General features: G+C 43.8%; 1 protein-coding gene across 1 annotated transcript in view; it reads left to right on the top strand.

Moving 5' to 3' along the window:
- Positions 1 to 18,687, top strand: part of GRM4 (glutamate metabotropic receptor 4) — a 431,343-nt gene that overhangs the window by 283,575 nt on the left and 129,081 nt on the right. The window lies entirely within an intron of this gene.

The following is an 18,687-nucleotide window of genomic DNA, read 5'->3' as shown; positions in this document are numbered from 1 at the left end:
TGTCACTCCGGGAGAGCAGGGACATTTTTCACTCTGTCACTGGCAGGCCACGTATCTTTAAACAAACAACAGAATAAATAATTTACAGGGCCTGATTGCCGGCAGATTGGCTAGGGAAACATGGGGGCTAACAAATAGAGGCTGTCAGCTCTAATTTCGTATGGCCCGTCTAATTGTTATCTGAGGGTAACAGCATCTGAAGTCTGCAATAAAGGGTCATTTGTCAGCACGGGGTGCGGTGTGCGCACATGGCAGGCGCATGAGGAAGCGGGAGAGCGAGTGAGCACACCAGACAGACACACAGACACAGACACACCGACCCTCTCCTTCTCTTGGCTGCCTCTCTCCCTCCCCGTCTCCCACCTTTTCCTCCTCCTCCTCCTCCTCCTCCTCCTCCTCCTCCTCCTCCTCCTCCTCCTCCTCCTCCTCCTCCTCCTCTCTGTTTCTGTCTCTGTCTCTCCCTCTCTCCCTGTCTGTCTGTCTGTCTCTGTGTTACTCTCTCTGTCCCTCTGTTTCTGTCTTTCTCTCCCTCCCTCTCTTCCCTCTCCTCCCTCTCTCTGTCTCTTTGTTGTCTATGTCTTTCTTTTTCTTTTTCTTTTTTAATTTTTCTTTTTTTTTTTTTAAACCCTTAACTTCTGTGTATTGATTCCTAGGTGAAAGGGTGGTAAGGGTGGGCAATGGGGGTCAAGTGACTTGCCCAGGGTCACACAGCTGAGAAGTGTCTGAGGCCAGATTTGAACCTAGGACATCCTAGGTTCAAATCTATCTAAGTCCCTAGGCCTGACTCTCAATCCACTGAGCTACCCAGCTGCCCCTATATGTCTTTCTTTTTCTCTATCTGTCTCTGTCTTTTTGTCTGTCTTTCTCTTTCTGTCTCCATCTCTTGTCTGTCTCTCTGGCTATCTTTGTCTCTGTCTCAGCCTGTCTCTATCTGTCTGTCTTGTCTCTCTTTCTGTTTCTATCTCCCCTGTCTGTCTCTTTCTGTCTCTCCATCTCTCTCTCTCTTTCTGTCTGTCTTTCTCTCTGCCTATCTCTCTCTCTCTTCTCTTTCTCTTTCTCTGTCTTTTTCTGTCTCTCATGTCTGTCTCTCCCTCTCTGTCTCTCTGTCTTTGTCTCAGTCTCTCTCTCATCTGTCTCTTTTTCTTTGTCTGTCTTTGTCTCTCTCTGCCTATCTCTCTCTATTTCTCTCTTATCTCTCTCTCTCTGTCTTTTTCTGTCTCTCTCTCTTGTCTTTTTCTCCCTTTCTGTCTTTGTCTCAGTCTCTCTCTCTCTCTCTCTCATCTGTCTCTTTCTCTTTCTGTCTCTCTGTCTTTCTGTCTCTCTGTCTGTCTCCTCTCTCTGCTCCATTCTCTTTCATCTCTTCCCCTCTCCCTCTCCTCAAGGGGGCCCAGAGAATCCCCCAGATGACAGCTCACCAGCACAAAAGCTGGCCGGTCTCCCAACGCATTGAGTCCCAGAGTCCAAGGGCTCTCCACCTTGGAGAAAGAGGGAGGAAGCCTTCAGATTCTACAACCAGAGAGCTAAGTTTTCTCAGGGAAGAAGCTTCTCTTTTCCCATGGATGGGGGTCCTTATTTTAGCCTGAGAGAGTATGTGACCAACTGATCAAAAAACATTTGTTGAGTGTGCCTTCGTGCTCCTAATCCCAGGCACTGTGCTAAGTTCTAGGGATACAAGGAAAAGGCAAAAGCAATCTTTTCCCTTGAGAAACTCAGGTTTCAATAGCGGAAACAACATATAAATAGTTGGGCACATACCATAAATATATGTACACACACATACAATATATACATACGTATGTGTGTATAAATATATATTCGATAGGACATACTTTCAGAGGGGAAGGTACTAGAGAGGGGAGGAGAGATCTGGAAAGGTTTCCTGCAGAAGGTGGCATTTGGGCTGATCCTTGAAGGATGCCAAAGGCAACTTGGAGGTGGAAATGAGGGAGCAGAACACTCCAGGCATGAGGAGGGGGTAAGGGGGTGCTCAGCCGGTCCCAAGGCAAGGAGACAGGAGACGAGAGCACCAGGAACAGCAATTAGGCCAGTATGACTGAACTGTCAAGTGTGGGAGATGGGTAAAATGTAAGAAGACTGGAGAGGTAGGAAGGTGCCAGGTTACAAAGAGCTTTAAATGTCAAGTAGGACTTTATATTTTATTCTGGAGACAATAGGGAGCCAGCAGAGTTTATTAGGGGGTATCTGAGGAGACATGATCAGACCATGCTTTCTGAAAATCACTTAGGCAGTTGATGGAAGGATTGAAGAGGGGGAGAAACTTGAGTTAGGAAGATTAATTAGAATTAGGGACCATCCTAGCTGTGCCTACTATCCTCACTTCCTGGAGGGAATTGGGTGCTCCAGCTCTTGCCCAGAATGCCAATTTGACCTTAGTGAATAAAGCTATAACCAAACTCAGGACTAATCAGTTTGGGTGAAGAGAGGGAGGGAAGGGAAGGGAAGGGGCCTTAGAACATTTAACAGTTAATAATAGTAGTAATCACTATTTCCATTTCTATTGTGCTTTGAGGTTTAGATAATACTTTCCCCACAATGACAACCCTGTAAGGTAGGCAATTCGAGGTGGTTAGGTAGGAGATGCTATTATTGTGCCTATTTTACAGATGAGGAAACTGAGGTTTAGGGAGCTTAGGTGATTTGCCCATGGGTTTCATAGGATCATAACATTTAGCATTGAAAAGGACCTTTGAAATCCTGTGGTTGAGCCTGTTCATTTAACAGATGAAGAAGCTGGACATCCAGTAGAATAAATGACTTGCTTGAAGTCTAACAGGTCTCAGGTAAACAGAACAAGGATTCTAGCCAAATCTGATCCCAAAAGTTTGTTGTTCAAAGTCTTTGTGACCCTATTTGGGGTTTTCTTGGCAAAGTTTTTTGCCATTTCCTTCTCTGGCTCATTTTACAGATGAGGAAACTGAGGCAAATTGTGTTAAGTGCCTTGCCCAGGATCATGGAACTAGAAAGTGTTTGAGGCGAGATTTGAATTCAAGAAGATGAGTCTTCCTGACTCCAGGCCTGATGTTCTTTCCCTGGTTGTGCCTCCGAGTGGTCAGTCCAAGGAGATGTTGGTTCAAATAATATCTCAAATAATATCAAATAATATTTAGTGCCTTTGTGACTTTGGAGAAATAATTTAATCTTTCCTGGGGTAGCCCTCATGTTTCTCATCTGTAAAATAGATCCATGACTCCAAATTCAGGGCTCTTTCTACACTTTAGTAAGAATTAGACCCAGATTTGTACTTAGGTTTTCAGAATTCTTTAGATCTCATTGTCTCTTCTATCAGTGTTTATTCAGCTCTCACCCTTTAACTTTCACAGAGTAGGGTCTTCATACATGTTCAAAGGCAAAAAACTTAACTGGCTTTGGGGTCTGAGGGCCTGGATTCAAATTTTGCTTTTGTCACTTGCTGCTAAGATGACTTTGACAGAATTGCAAGTGAGGAGCTGATGGTGTTAGAACTGACAGCAAGTATGGTCCTCATCTGAAAAATGAGGGGTTTGCAGTAGATTCAGGGGTATGTTGGTCAACATTAACCACTAGCTCTCTGAGGGAAAAATGTACTCATGGTGTATGTGTCGCAACATATAACATATGTTAAGGTTTATTCTGCATTATTAACATTTTAAGTTAATAATAATAACAATAATTCTTAATTCTACATAATCCACAAAACAATTGATCAACAAACATTTATTAAGTGTCAGGCACTCAGCTAAGTCCTGGGGATAAAAAAAAAGAAGCAAAAGACAACCCTTGCCCTCAAGGATCTTACAATCTAACAAGACAATATACAAACAAACATAGGCAAAATAAGCTATATCCAGGATAAACGGGAAATAATTAGGATTTATTTGTGGATTAATTAACAATTTAATTAAGTACATTATTATAATTATGTAAGCATAACTATAATATACTATATGAGTATAATAATAATTATTACTTATAAATTTTAATAATTAATTAGTCCAATAATTAAAATCTGATTTGTAGAGTTGGCCAGTTTCTGAGATGTAAATTGTCACATAGAAAATTTAACAACTGGGCTCAGGAGCTGGTATGAGCTGGCTCCAGCACAACCCAAGTTAGATGGCCCCAGAGGTCCCATCTCACTCTCTAAATCCGTGAGTGGTGGCGCAAGAATGTTGTTAGCAAGAACCACAAAACTGAAGGATCACAGAATTTCCTCATTATAAGGGACCTCAGAATTCAGGTTGCTTAAGCTGTACTGGACTCTAGTTCAGGGAATCCTAGATTTTGAACCTGAAGGGACCAAAGGTCAACTAGTTCCACCCCCTCATTTTATTGACATTGTGCAGAAGAAGGTAAACTTCTTCCTCAATCATGGCTCTTTTTTCTTCTACAGTGAAAAAATTCTGATTATTTCCCTATTAAGGTAGGGAGGAGCCTATATGCTTGTTTCTACTCTATTCATTTCATTTTATTATTTTTTTAAACCCTTACCTTCCACTTTAGAATCAATACTATGTATTGGTTCCAAGGCAGAAGGGTAGTAAGGGCTAGGCACAGGGGATAACAGTGACTTGCCCAGGACCATACCCCTGAGCTACCCAACTGCCCCCATACTACATTTTTAAAAAAAACCTTTTACCTTCTGTTTTAGAATTGATACTGGTTCTAAAGCGGAAGAGTGGTAAGGGTTAGGCAATGGGGGTGAAGTGATTTGCCCAGGGTTATGCAGCTAGGAAAGTGTCTGAGGCCAGATTTGAACCCAGGGCCTCCCATCTCTAGGCCTGACTCTCTATCTTACTGGACTGCCTAGCTGACCCTTCCATTCTTTTTTTTTTATTATTTAAAAAAAATTAAAATTGGTTTTTAAATTTAAATTTAAGAATTTAAAAATTGTTTTTAAACTTAAATTAAAAAAATTTAAATTGCTTTTAAATTTAAATTAAAAAAATGTTTTTAAACCCTTAACTTCTGTGTATTGGCGCATAGGTGGAAGAGTGGTAAGGGTGGGCAATGGGGGTCAAGTGACTTGCCCAGGGTCACACAGCTGGGAAGTGTCTGAGTTTAAAAATTTTTTAAATTGTTTTTAAATTTAAATTTAAAAAATTTTAAGGGGTCTCAAAAGCTGGATGAGGTCTGCATTTCTCAAATACCCTGAAGCATTTGAAGATGCCTAACCCTCAGCTGGAAGTGTGTGTCCTCCCACACCCCTCAAAATCCACCAGTTCCATTTTTAATGTGCCATCGTCCATTGCCATCCATCCTTGCCCGCAGCCCTGTCAGCAGGGATTTTGCTGCAGCTGCTCCTGAGGCTTAACTGTTACTGCTGTCCACCAGGGTCTGGCCCTCTACTTTGCAGGTTCAGAAACTCAATTTTATCAGTTCAGCTAGGGGCGAGCGGGTTCTCTCGAAGCACACTCACAAGTGAATGATTTGTAAGGGAGAATGGCTGGTGTGCTAGTTCACAGAGGAACCCAGGGCTTGGGCTTAGGAAAAATGGGGAAGAAAAATGGCTCATTTCTATTTTCCCTTTTGTCCCTTTTTAAAGCCAGATTGATGACCCCATTCCCACGGGCTTAGGAAAGGTCTCCCCAATCACAGGGTTCTTTTCCCTTTGAGCTAGCTTTTATTTTGAAAAGGAACCTGGAAAACATGCCCTATTAAGGAGTCAGTGACTTGGGAGATCTTAGACAAGGGGGGAAAGTAGGGAAAAGCGGTCTTACAGAGGAGGGCATCAGTAGGGTGGGGAGACGCAGCTGGTCCAGGGGATCGTGAAGAGGGAGACTGGCCAACTGCAGGGAAAGGAGGCATCTCAAGAGAGGTTGTGGGGAGATAAGGTTGGAAGGAAGTTAGCAGCAGTAATATGTGCCAGCCGGACTTGGAGTTTGTGGGTGGGTGGGAGGAATGCCCTGGGTTCCAGTCCCTAGACCTAATAATTATTAGATGTTGCCTACAGCAAATTGCTTCAACTCCCTGAGCCTCAGTTTCCTCACCTGTAAAGAGGGCTTGATAATATTTGCATTACCTACCTCACAGAATCTAGAGATCTATAAAAATGTGAGCTCTAAAGTTAGGACCACATGATGGAGGACCCTGAAAGCCAGAAAATGGGGAAGAGGTGATGTTCAGGCTCGATGCAGTAAGTGATGGAGAGCCTTTAAAGGTTCTTGGGCAGGACAAAAGGAGTGTGTGTTTAATATTATCCCTGGGGTGGTGGTGTATAGGATGAGTTAGACCCTGGGATGGAGGGAGAGTAGTTGGCATTTTGCCAACACACAGTTTTTTGGGGGGGGTGCCCAGGTAGCTCTAAACAGGGATTCTTTACCTGGGGTTCATGAAATTTGCTTTTTTTCCCTGTATTCCAGTTGACTTGGTAATCCTACACATTTTATTTTAGCCATTTAAAGTCATTATTCTGAGAAAGGGTCCATAGAGTTCACCCAAAGGAAGGAAAAGGGGGTCCATGACACAAGAAAGATGAAGGATGTCTGCTCAAAGGGTATGATGGGTCCTCCCTGGATGGGTTGCCTACCTTGAGGGAGACAATATGCTGAGGTAGAAAGAGTAACAGTTTTGGCACCAGAGGCCCTGAGTTCTAATTTCAACTCTTTGGACTCAGTTTTCTTATCCACAGAATGAGACAGTAATAATTCACATTGATATAATACTTTTCTCATGACAATGCTGGGAGGTAGGGAGTGATTCTTCCTATTTTATAGCTGGCAAAACTGAGCCTCAGAGAAGTTAAAAGGACTTGTGCACAGTCACACAGCTTGCCAGTGTCTAAGGCCATTTTCAAACCCAAGTCCATGGATCCCAAACCCGGGGCTCTAACTACTGTAGCTTAGTGCCTTTCTTAGACGATCCATGGTTCCATCCCCATCAGTGGCAGAGAGAGTGAGGGGCAGAGAAGGGCTGGAAGCTCAGGAGGGAAGGAGAGAGCCAGGCAGGCAAGCAACCCTGTGACTTCCATATTCTTTTTCCTCCTTGCAGCTTTGGCGACCAAACAGACCTATGTCACCTATACCAACCATGCAATTTAGTTGGAGCTCCTTGCAGCTGCCGGGTTCGAGGAGAAGGAAGATGAAGAAGAGGAGGAGAGAATGGAAACTTTGTAGAGTCTCCTGTCCAGACAGGGCTGTGATCTCTCACTATCTCCAGGCACCCCAGGAGTTGCCCTGACTGCCATGGGAGCTTGGGGAGGAAGCTTGGTGCTCACAAAGCAAGAACCCCAGTGCCTGGGGGCGGCAGCAGTGCAGGCCCTGGCCAGGCCAAGGGAAGGAGCAGGAGGGGGGCCTGGGGAAGCTGCTATTCTGCTCCCCTGGATCCAGGGTTTTTGACCAACTGTCCTTCCCTGCCCCATACCATAGGAGGTTATACTCAGTTGTGTCAAACCTATTGGCTTCTCTCGTTCTCCTTCTGTTTCTGTCTCTCTCTCTCTCTCTCTCTCTCTCTCTCTCTCTCTCTCTCCTCCCTTCCTCTTTCTTTTTTCTTTTTCCCTCCCTCCATCCTCTCTTCCTTTCCTTTCTCTTCCCTTTCTCCTCTCTTCTCTCTCCATTTTTCTTTTTTCTTTCTCTCTCCCTTTTTCCTTTCCTTTCTCCATCCCTCTTTTCCCCTTTCCACTCTTTCTTTTTTATTTCTCTTTCCTTCTCTCCTTTCTCCATTCCTCTTTTCCCTTTTCTTCTCTCTCTTTCTTTTTTCTTTCTCCCTCCCTCCTTCTCTCTTCCTCTCTTCTACCTCTCTCTCTCTCACTTTTTTCACCTTTTCCCAGTCTTTTCCTCTGTCTGTCTTTCTTCTTTCTATCTTTTTGTCTTTCTACCTATCTTGATATTACTACCCTGCTCTGGGCCTCAGTTTCCTCGTCCATAAAATGAGGGGATTAGACTCAGTATTCAACTTACAGTTTGTGAGTCTATGAGTTTATATCTTTGTGTCTGACTGTCTTTTTGTGTTTTTACCTGTCTTGCCTTCTCTCCTTTCTCCGTCTTTATTGCTGCCTTCCTTCTCTCTGTCCCTGTCTTTGCTTCTTGATTTTTCTCTTCTTTCCCTCCCGTTGCCTTTTTCTCTTTCTGACTTTTTGTCCCTCCTTGTGTTTCCCTCCAATCGTCCCAGACTCTTGGTGTCTATTTTCCTTTTGCATTTTTGCTTTCCCTTCTTTCTTTTTTTCCCCTTTCCCCTCTTTCTTTGGCCTTCCCTCCTTCATTTTTGTCCCATTTCACTCCCTCACCCCCACTTAACAAATCTTATGTGTTGCAAAAAAGAAAAAAAGAAAAAAAAAACAAAAAAAACCAAAACAAAAACAAATCTCGAGTGTGTTGCAAAGTGCTGAGTCCTCTTGGTGGCCTCTATTTGTGTGACCCAACCCACGGATTGAAGCCTGTCTGCTGTGTGTCCTGCCCGCCCACCCACCTGACCAGTCGCCCGTCCACCCACCAACAACACAGAGTTCAGTGCCTGGATGTTTATGATTATTGATGACAATGTGTAGAGCATGATTGTTTTTATACCAAGGACATTTCTAATAAAAAAAACACATGGTTTTGCATCCTGCCTCCTTTGCTCCTGAGGACCCTGGAGGAGGACTGTGTGCTTCCATAGCACTGGGAGGGGGGTACTCAGAGGAAAGGAAGGGCTCGAACATTGGGAGCCACACACTGGGCCAGGTGCCCGGCCTTGTGGCTGAGCTGCCCTGGCCTTACCTGGCTAGGCGCCTGGGGGCATCGGGAGGAGAGAGAAGTCAAAGCCTGGATGTAGGGCTAAGGGGCCAAAGCCAGTTGGAGAAACTCTGTGAACTCTCAAAGGAAGGGTCACAACTCTGTCCATCCCCTTCTTGGAATGGCCCAGAGGATGTCCACTCACCTGCTAACTTTGCATCCCTAGGAAACCAGCTCACACTCCCAGCATCCTTTACTACAGTTGGGATTTCCCTCCCCCCCCCCCCCCAGTTTCCAGATAAGGGAAATGAGGCTGAAATGAAACAACTTGCTTGAAATTCTATAGCTTGACATGTAGTTTACAAAGCACCCTATGAAGTAGGAAGTTCAGGTCCCCATAGCCGGGAAGTCAGAACCCCAAATCCAATTTTACAATGGGATGATCATCTTTTGTGGGTTGTGTCCAGCCCCCCAGACATCCAGCACCACATTCACCCCACCTAGACAGGAGAAGTCATTTGGCTATGGCTAGTATGTCGGATCTCCAACCTGGGTATTTGGACTCAGAGTCTAATGGTCACCCTACTATCTTTTGAGGGGCATCTGGGCCATGCCCTAGGATCATTGAGGGATATTTAGCCTGGAGTAGAAAAAGGATGGGGAAGGGCAGTATGACCACCCTCAGAAAGGCTCTCTTAGGGAAGAGAGACAAAACTTGTTTGGCATGGCCCTAGAAGGCAGGATTCAGAGAAATGATGCAGATTGTAGAGGCGTAGCAATCTGCCTTTATGTAAGAATCTGCCTTTATCTGACAATTAGAGTTTCCCCAACAATTTAGAGGTGCTCTGGGTTCCCCAAGAGAGGCGAAATGGTATAGGAGGGAATGCACTAGACTTGGAGAGACTGAGAAAGAGAGAAAGAGAAAGAGAGGGATAGAGGAAGAGATAAAGAGAGAGGTAGAGAGAAAGAGAGGGGGAGAGAGAAGTAGAGTGAGAGAGAGAGAGAAAGAAGGGGAGAGAAACAGAGAGAGAGAGGGAGGGGGAAAGAGAGACAGAGACAGAGAGGGGGGAGAAAGGAGGCAGGGAGAGAAAGATGGGGGAGAGGGAAAGAGGGGGAGGAAGGAAGGGAGAGAGGAGAAAGAGTGAAGGAGAGAGAGAAATGATTTGAATTCTGACTTTGACAGTTGTGTGACCTTGGACAAATCTCTTCATCTCTAGGCAGTGTAATGGATAGAACAGGGCCTGGAGTCAAATTTGACCTCTGACACTTACTTGCTGTATGACCCTAGGCAAATCACTTAACCTCTATTCACTTCAGTTTCCTCATCTGTAAAATGGGCATAGTAATAGCACTTATTTCCTAGGGTTATTGCAAGGATCAAATGAGATAATACCTGTAAAGCACTTAGAGTGCTGAGCATATGTAAGTGCTACATAAATGTTAGTTATTATTATTATTATTATTATTATTAGAGTTTCTTGATCTATTAAATGGGCCTAATGATAATTGCAATTTCTACTTCACAGAGTTGTATGGAGAATTGTAAAAAAAAAGTGCTTTGTAAGTAATATGGATAAGTTTTGTTTTTGTTTTTTTTTTTTTTTTGGTCAGAGGCATCATAGTATAGTGGGTAGTGAATTGGCCTTGAAAACTCAGGAAGTCAGGGGTTCAATACTGCCTCTGACACATTTGATCCTGGGCAAAATCCCTGGAAACTCTCTAAGACTATAATTTGCTGAGAAGAAGCCTGTCTGCTGTGGTGAAGGAAATTCCTCAACAAAAGTTCCCTGTACCAATGAAATCATTTGAGTTCATTTTTTTTTTTTTGTTGTGTCTGACTCTTTCTGACCTCTTTGGCAAAGATACTGCCATTTCCTTTCCAGCTCATTTTACAGATGAGGAAAGCAAGGCAGACAAGATTAAGTGACATGTCCAGAGTCACACAGCTAGTAGATTTCTGAGGTCAGATTTGAACTCAGGAAGATGAAGTCTTCCTGATTTCAGGCCCAGCACTTTATCAACTGAGCAACCCAGTCGTCCAATAAAATCATAGACCTATCAAAAAAAATGTTACCAGAGATCTGAAAGACTGGATTAACCACTCATTGGAGATATTAATAGGGTAAGATTCTTAGTTAACTCTGTGAATTGACAGGACAGCTAGGTGGCTCAGTGAATAGAGAGCCAGGTCTGGAGATGACAAGTCCTAGATTAAAATCTGGCCTCTGACAAGTCCTAGTTGTATGACCCTGGACAAGCCACTTAACCTCACTTGCCTTGTCCTTACTGCTTTTCTGTCTTGAAACCAACACTTAGTATAAGACAGAAGGTAAGAGTTTTAAAAAAAACCAAACAAACAACTCTCAGTTGGCCTGAGATGGCCTCGTGAGATCCAATGGTTGTCACCCGAATGCTTCTTCGTCCTAGCTGGGCTCCCACTTTCCCCTTAGACATGAAAGCCCTCACCCCAAGCTTTCCCAGCCCTACTCAGTCAACGGGAATTACCTCTAGGAGCAGAAAGAGAACCTCATAGTTGAAAGGGACCTTAAACAAGCCATCCACACCTTCATTTTATAGATGAAGCAAAAGGCAAGACAGACAGTGACAAACTAATCCATCAGCAAGTATTTATTAAGTCCCTACCGAGTACCAGACATGGCGCTAGGTGAAAGGAACACAGGCATGATAGTTGGGCGCTTCCTGACATTAAGGAGTTTAATACTTGACTGGGGACTGGAGGATGCATGCTGGTAGAGAAGTTAATAGAAGACAGAGACAGAACATATACACAGTGATGGGAAGGGTCTCAGGAAGGCTTGAGAACTGAGCTTTCTTGGAGTTAGACATGGTGAAGGTGATGAGGGAGAATGTTCACCCCAGGAAGATGGAATGATGCGGAGGGAGAACAGCAAGAAGACCAATTTGACCAAGCTCAGATTGACTAATGCATCGTCATCCTGGAAATGGTTAGCTGGTGCCAGATCAGAAAGGGTTCTAAATTCCAAACAGAATTAGCCACATAGTCACCAAGTGCCAAAGTAGTGTTCCTGGTAGCATCTCACTCTGCCTCTTTCTTCCATCACTACTCCATCCCCTAGACTGCAACTTCCCCATGTTCTGTCCCCTGTGAAAACTCACTTCTCTCTGACTCCTCTGTTGTCTTCTGGGATTGAAATGGGGGAAATGAGAATTCTGCTCAATCCGGCTCCTTAGCTGCAAATGTTTGTTAAATCCAGGCACTATGCCAGGTACTAGGAATACAGAGCCAAGAATAAGACAGGCCTTGCCCTCAATGAGCTTACATTCTGTGAAAAAATATAACGTGTATGAATATCTCCCTTCCTCCCTCCTCCTTTCCTTCCTTCCTCCCTCCTTCCTCCCTCCTTCCTCTCTTCTTCCTTCTCTTCCTTCCTCCTTCCTTCCTTCCTTCCTTCCCTCACTTCCTCCCTTCTTTCCTTCCATTCCTTACTTCCTCCTTCCCTTCTTCCCTTCCTCCCCATCTATTAGCCACCTTCCCAGTGGAAAATATATATTTTCAGACATATATTTGTTGATCTTGGGATGCCTGTCTGGATTTACATGTTGTGGGTATGTACCCTTGTCTGTCTGTCTGTCTGTCTGTCTGTCTGTCTCTCTCTCTCTGGCTGCACCTGTCTGTTTGCCTGTCACAGAATGTGTTTGCTCATCTTTATATCTCTGTCCTAGATCTCAGAGTGTTTTTTCCCTCTGTTATTTGGTTGGAGTTGGAGGTGTGGAGGGGCCACTCCAAGGTTAGGTAGCTGAACTACCAGAGAGAAAATTTTTAAGCCTTCAAAAAAAATTAAAAAAGAAAAGAAAACAACAACCAAAGAGGTCACAGGAAGCAGCTGGAGACAGAAGGGAAATTTCTTACTCTCCTCACCCTCCTCACCTTCCCTCTTCTCCTTTGCCTTATCACCAACATATGACAGGGTTCACAAGACTAGGAGTGAAGAGGCTAGAAGAAGGATGGAAAAGAGAACTTTGGTCAGGGAGGGGGAATTAAAGTTGGGTGGGGGTGGAACATATAGGGATATAGGAAATGAATTCAGTAAATCCCATTGGCTCCTTCTTGGGGAATGGAAAGGCAGTGTATCTTCAGAGTACAGTGAGTGAGTCTCCCTTGCTCCCACCCCAACTTTTGGCCATATGTGAGATGATATATGTGATGGTGTATTTATGTGTGAAGAAAGAGAGAAAAAGAATGAAGAGAGAATGAGAAGAGAAGAAAGAATAAAAGAGAAGAGGAAGGAATAAGGAAAGAATAGAAAAAAGAGAAGAAGAGAGAAAGACTAGAAGAGGAGAGGAGGCAAGGAGAGGAGGGGAGAGAAGAAGATTAGAGGAGCAGAAAGGAGAGGAGAGGAGAGGGGAAGGGAAGGGAGGAGAGTAGAGGTGAGGATATGAAAGGGGAATGAGAGAGGAAGAGCTTTTATTAGCTTATGGTCAGAATTTCCTCTCTTCATCTTTCAGAATATAATGGAAAGAGCAGAAAAACTTTCCATCCTAGCTCCCAGGCTTGGTTTCTGGGTGACCTCTGGCAAGTCACACAGATGAGTTTCCTCATCTATAAAAATGGGAGATAATGTGACTCGTGCTACCTGCATTACACACTGTGGAAAGGACCTGATGATCATGGAAGGATAGCAGCACATAAATTTAATTCATTAAGCATCTACTGTTTGCAGCTTATGGTGCTGGTATGGGATGGGGGGAAGGCAAGGGTGGGATGGAGCTAGGACGTTTAGATGCGATTCCATGCCTGGCTCTGCTGTTTAATACCTGTGTGACTTTAACAAGTCATTTACTTCTCTGGCCTTAGTTTTCTCTTCTGCAAAGTGATGGGACTGTATTAGCTGACCAAAGTAGTCCCTTGAGAGTCTACATTCTGTGGTCCTATCACACATCACTTTCCCTGCCCTCATGGGAGGGGGAGAGGATACATATGCTGACCACTATAATGCACACTATTTTATGGTAAGTGCACTGGGAAAGTAGAAAACAGAGTGTTATATGAGGTCCACAAAGGATGAGGAGGGAATCAAAGAAGCCTTCTTGGAAGTGGCAGCCTATGGGTTAAGTTTTGAATGGTGAGTAAGAATTCAGCATGTGGGTATGGGGGAAGGAGAAAGGTAGCTCAAATATAGAAACCTCACAAAGAAAGGTCACAGATTTGGGAATGCATAGGACGTAGGAAGGCAAGTAGTTCAGTTCAACTATACTGGAAAATAAGTACAGGCTATTAGCATGCGATGCTAAGCAGCTAGGTGACACAATGGGGTGAGGAAGGCATGAGTTCAAATCCTGCCTCAGATCCTTGCTAGCTGTGTGACCCTGGGCAAGTCACTTAGCCTCTGTTTGCCTTAATCCACTGGAGAAAGAGAAATGGCAAACCTCTCTAGTATCTGCCAAGAAAACCCCATGCAAAGTACTGGTGTGCTAAGGGGTCCACAGGGTCATGAAGAGCTGGAGACTTCTAAATGAATGAACAACAACAAATTCATGTGATGAGACTGGATGTTTGACTCTGGGAAAATCACTTAACTTTTCTGCTCTCTAGGAAACTCTCCAAGTATCTAAGTTTCAGAGGAGGTACAGACCTGAATTGGTAGAAGGGATTTCTTTATCCAGGAGTTCCCTCTAACAATAAAAACACAGGCCCACTCCCTGTCCCTAAGACTGAAGGGGCAGCATCAACAATGGATATTTTATTTGTTTGGTAGTAGAAAGAGACATTAGCAAGTTTTCAACAAAGGAAGAATGTAATTAGGATCTATACATAAGAAAAATCCTTGGTGGTCTTGTGAAGGCTGGATTGGAGAGGGGAAAAAGGAGGGAAGAGGCAAGAAGATGTATCTTCTCTGTCCTCGCGCAACTCTTGGTCAAGTGTGGGAGACCATGACCATAATATACAGAGGAGGAGACAGATGTGAGAAAGACACTGTAGAGGTACAATCAGAAGCCTTGATAATTGACCAAATAAGAATTAAGAGAGAGAAGAGAGTCAAAGATAACGTCAAGATTCTGAACACTGGAGAAATGGTTGTGCCACAGGCAGAAATGGTGAGTGAAGGCAGAAAAGGTAGCTTAAAGGAGAGGTGGCAAAAGCATGAGGTTAGAATGGAAAGGGCTTTCAGAAAGGGCCATCTAGTTTTAATTCCTTCATTAGACCGATGAAGAAGGTGACAGAGCATGCCCACAGGTCACAGGGAAGCCTCAGAATAGAATTTGAATCCAGTTTCTCTGATACTACAGGAAGTTTTTTTTCCTACCATACCATATTATCTTTTCAGTTTGGGACATTGAATTTGCTTTAATCATTATTCTTGTTATTCCCATTTTATAGGTGAGGGAACTTAGGCAATTAGTTGAAAGATCCATGCAAAGTCATGCAATACGTTATATAGGGAGAATTCTCCTTGAGAAGTTCTAAGTTTTATGGAGACAGGACACATGAAAATGACTGTGGAGCTCCCATAAAGCAGTCAATTAATATTGTACAGATAATAAACTAGCTCAGTAAGTGTGAAAGGAACCCAGCGTGACATAATGTGACTGAGTGGAGTTGATCTAGGGATGTCTCTTGGAGGAAGTGAATTTTGAACAATTTTTAAAAGGAGAGTTCAGCCAAAGCTGAGGAGAATGGCAGAAGGGAAGGTGAGAGACAGGAAGAAAAGACTTCCATGCAGGTAGCATGTGGGTATGAAAAATCATTTGGCTTAGCTAGAAACTTGGGGTGTCTATTGAGAAAGGATGATGTAAGAATTAAGATGGACTTCCGCCATTTTGAACAGTTGGTGGAGGGGCCTTGAAAGCCTGGATGAAGAATTAGGGTTTGTTAAATAGATCCATAGGGAATCACAGTGGAATCCTTCAAATTCCACATCTATACAAGGTAGGAATCCTGCTGTGATCCTCCTAGAAAATTCAAGAGAAACAACTCTTAAATTATATTTTTAAAAATCACATAAAGGATTTTCTTTTAAGTGGGGTGGAGGACTAACCAGAGGCTCTGGGACTAGGGCAAAGGGAGGGACAACCCTGAGTACTACACCTTCATTAGTTTAAAGGGTATTAGAAAGATAGAAAGGGATTACTTGAGTGACTAAGACTGGAACTGGAGACATACCATATCATGAGGTGATGTCTTGACTTGTATGAGTGAATTGAATTTAAGCGAGGTAGAGTTGCACAAAATCATCAGCCTCCTCCCTCTTCTGGTCATTCAAATCCAGTGGCAAGAAAAAAGTCAAGATGACTAGTGATGGCTTGGAATGCAATGGATGACCTTGGCATCTTCCACGTCTGACTGAGCTCTAAACTCTCTACACTGTTTCTTCAGCCACCTTCATGGCCATTGGAACTAATTGTTCTCATCTGCCCATTCCACTAAGGAGAAGTCTTCAAGGGCATGGGGTAGACATCCCCCTAAGTCACCAGTGGGTTTGAGGTTTATTGATTACCCTCAACCTGGTTTAGTCCATCAGCTGAGATGGTTCTACCAGGTGTGGCTACTTGGAGCAGTAGTTGAGGGTTGGGTGAAAGATGGACATGGGATAGAGTGTGACAGAGAACCTCTCTGAGTATCCTAGGAGATGGTCCTTATGGAAGGAGGTGGGGATAGGGAGAGAGAAAGGGACCAGTTAGTAGGCTGATCTGCCAGGGTGGGCTGGGAAGAGGAAAAGACAATTTAGTAGAGGTGCCCCATAGGCGCAAAATCTGGTGCTAGAGTGGAAAAGTAGATCAGTTGATTCCCTGCTGCCTCCTCGAAGCAGACTTTTCTGATTTCCTCTCTTCCTTTGTGGACCTCATATAAGACTTTGTCTTGTACTTTCTTAGAACACTTAATATATAACCATATGCCTCATACTTGGTGTACATATTCTATTCCCCTCCCTTGAGAGCAGGGAAAGTAATATATTGTCATGGGATCATCAGAGCTGGAAGGGACTAAGTTCATAAGTGAATCCAACTCCATCACTTTGCAGAAGAGAAAACTGAGGCCAGAGGAGTGAAAATGTGTGGTTTGGGAGTCAACCAGGTGAAATGCTGAGCCTCAGGAAGTGTGGGAGGGGAAAGGGGAAGGAGGGAGTAAGAATCCATTGAATGGGATTCAAATCAAGATGTTTACTAGGGCAGCTAGGTTACCTAATGGTTAGTGCACCGGGCTTGGAGTCAGGAAGACCTGAGTTCAAATCTGGCCTCAGATATTAGCTGTGTGACCTGGGTAAGAAAAGTAAAGATCTTTTTCATTGTCATTCAGTCATGTCCGACCCTTCATAACTCCATTTGGGGTTTTCTAGGCAGAGGTACTAGAATGGCTTGCCATTTCTTTCTCCTGCTCATCTGACAGATAAGGAAACTGAGGCCAACAGGGTGAAGTGACTTTGGGTGAAGGGGTTACCCTGATTTGTCTCTACCCCGTATGTTCTGATGCAAGAATCAGCTTACCTGTTCTTTTACATTAGCCCCAGATTTTGTCCTCATTGGGGGCACCTTTGCTAAATTATCTTCTACTCCCCATCTGAGGGCCAGCCCTCAGTCTACTGTCTGATCCCCTTTCCTCCCCTCAGCCCTCCCCACCTTTTATGAGGACCACCCTCTAGGACAGTCAGAGTCATTCTCTGTCATACCTTCCCTATGTCTCTAGCTCCAGGCTTAGCCCCTCAGATGCATCTTTTCTAGGGAAAAAGCAAAATGAAGTTAGATGAGGCACAAAGAAAGAAACAGAGAGCTCTCAAGGCCATCACTGTTCCCTCTTACAATTCTGAGGCAGCCTCCTGACTACCCTGACTACATCCAATATTAATATCTAGCATTTATATGGCACTTTAAGGATTTGTAGTATACTTTACAAATATCTCATTTAATCCTCACAACAACCCTGTAAGGTGGATGCTATTATTTATCCCCATTTTACAGATGAGGAAACTGAGGCTGAAAGGTTAAGTGCTTTCACTTGTGTCATACAGCTAGTGTTTGAGGCAGGATTTGAATTCAGGTCTTCCTGACTCCCAAAAAATGTTTGTTCATGTACCACCTAGTCTTTCTTCTCCCTAGTTCTTCGATCTATTGCCCAATTCTCTGACTTCCACAAGGCCCCTTCTCTGGAATGAACTGCCCTATAGGTCTCTCTCCCCAAGTGTTTCATGGAGGGGAAAGTGGGAAGAAGGAAATGATGGGCTGGGAAATCTATACTCTACTAGAAAAAGGCTGTGGGGAGATACTGAAGGATGAAGGAACTCTTCCCATGCTAATGAGAGACAATGAATCACATAGGGTGTGAACACCTCTGATCTTCCCACCTTAGACACCCCGTGTCTACTGAGAGTTCACTGCCTCCATTCTCTGAGTCCCCTGTTCCCTTTTTGCTGGAGAGAGAAAAAAGTACCATCACTCTAGGAGTCTTCTTGACTTGCACATACTAGATAAGAGTTCAGTAAGTGTTAGTTGAATGAATGGTACCTATCCTGCTTCTCTTTCCTCTTTCCTCTTTTACCTCTCTCCCTCCTTCCAAATATTTCCCCTCTTTTCTCCTCATTCTCCCTCCTTTACATTTCTCCTCTCTCCTGTATCACTTCCCCTTTCTTTCTCTTCATTTATTTCTTTCCATTCTTCTTTTTATTTCTTTCTTTCTCTTTCCCTCTCAGTTACTTGCCATGTCTTTCTTTTTTTTCTCTCTCTCCTCTTTAGCTCGATCTCCCTTTTCTCTTTCCTTCCTCTTCCCTCATTTCCTCTTTCTCTTCTGTCCCCCTTCTTTCTGCCCTCTCCTCTCTTTTTCTCCCCTTTATCTTCTTTTCTCTTCTCTATTTCTTCTCACTCTTTTTACTCTCTCTTTTATCCTCTTGCCTCCTCTCTCTCCTATGTCTTTTCTCACTTGTTCCTCTCAATGTTTCTCTTCCCTCTGTCTCCCTCTTTTCCCTCTATCTCTGTCTCCCAGGATAAGGTTGTCTCTGTGTCTCTGTCTCTGTCTCTGTCTCTCTCTGTCTCTCTGTCTCTCTGTCTCTCTCTGTCTCTCTCTGTC

The sequence above is a fragment of the Gracilinanus agilis genome, chromosome 4 (assembly GCF_016433145.1).
Source record: "Gracilinanus agilis isolate LMUSP501 chromosome 4, AgileGrace, whole genome shotgun sequence".
NCBI lineage: Eukaryota > Metazoa > Chordata > Mammalia > Didelphimorphia > Didelphidae > Gracilinanus > Gracilinanus agilis.
This window is presented reverse-complemented; position numbering and strand designations above follow the sequence as displayed.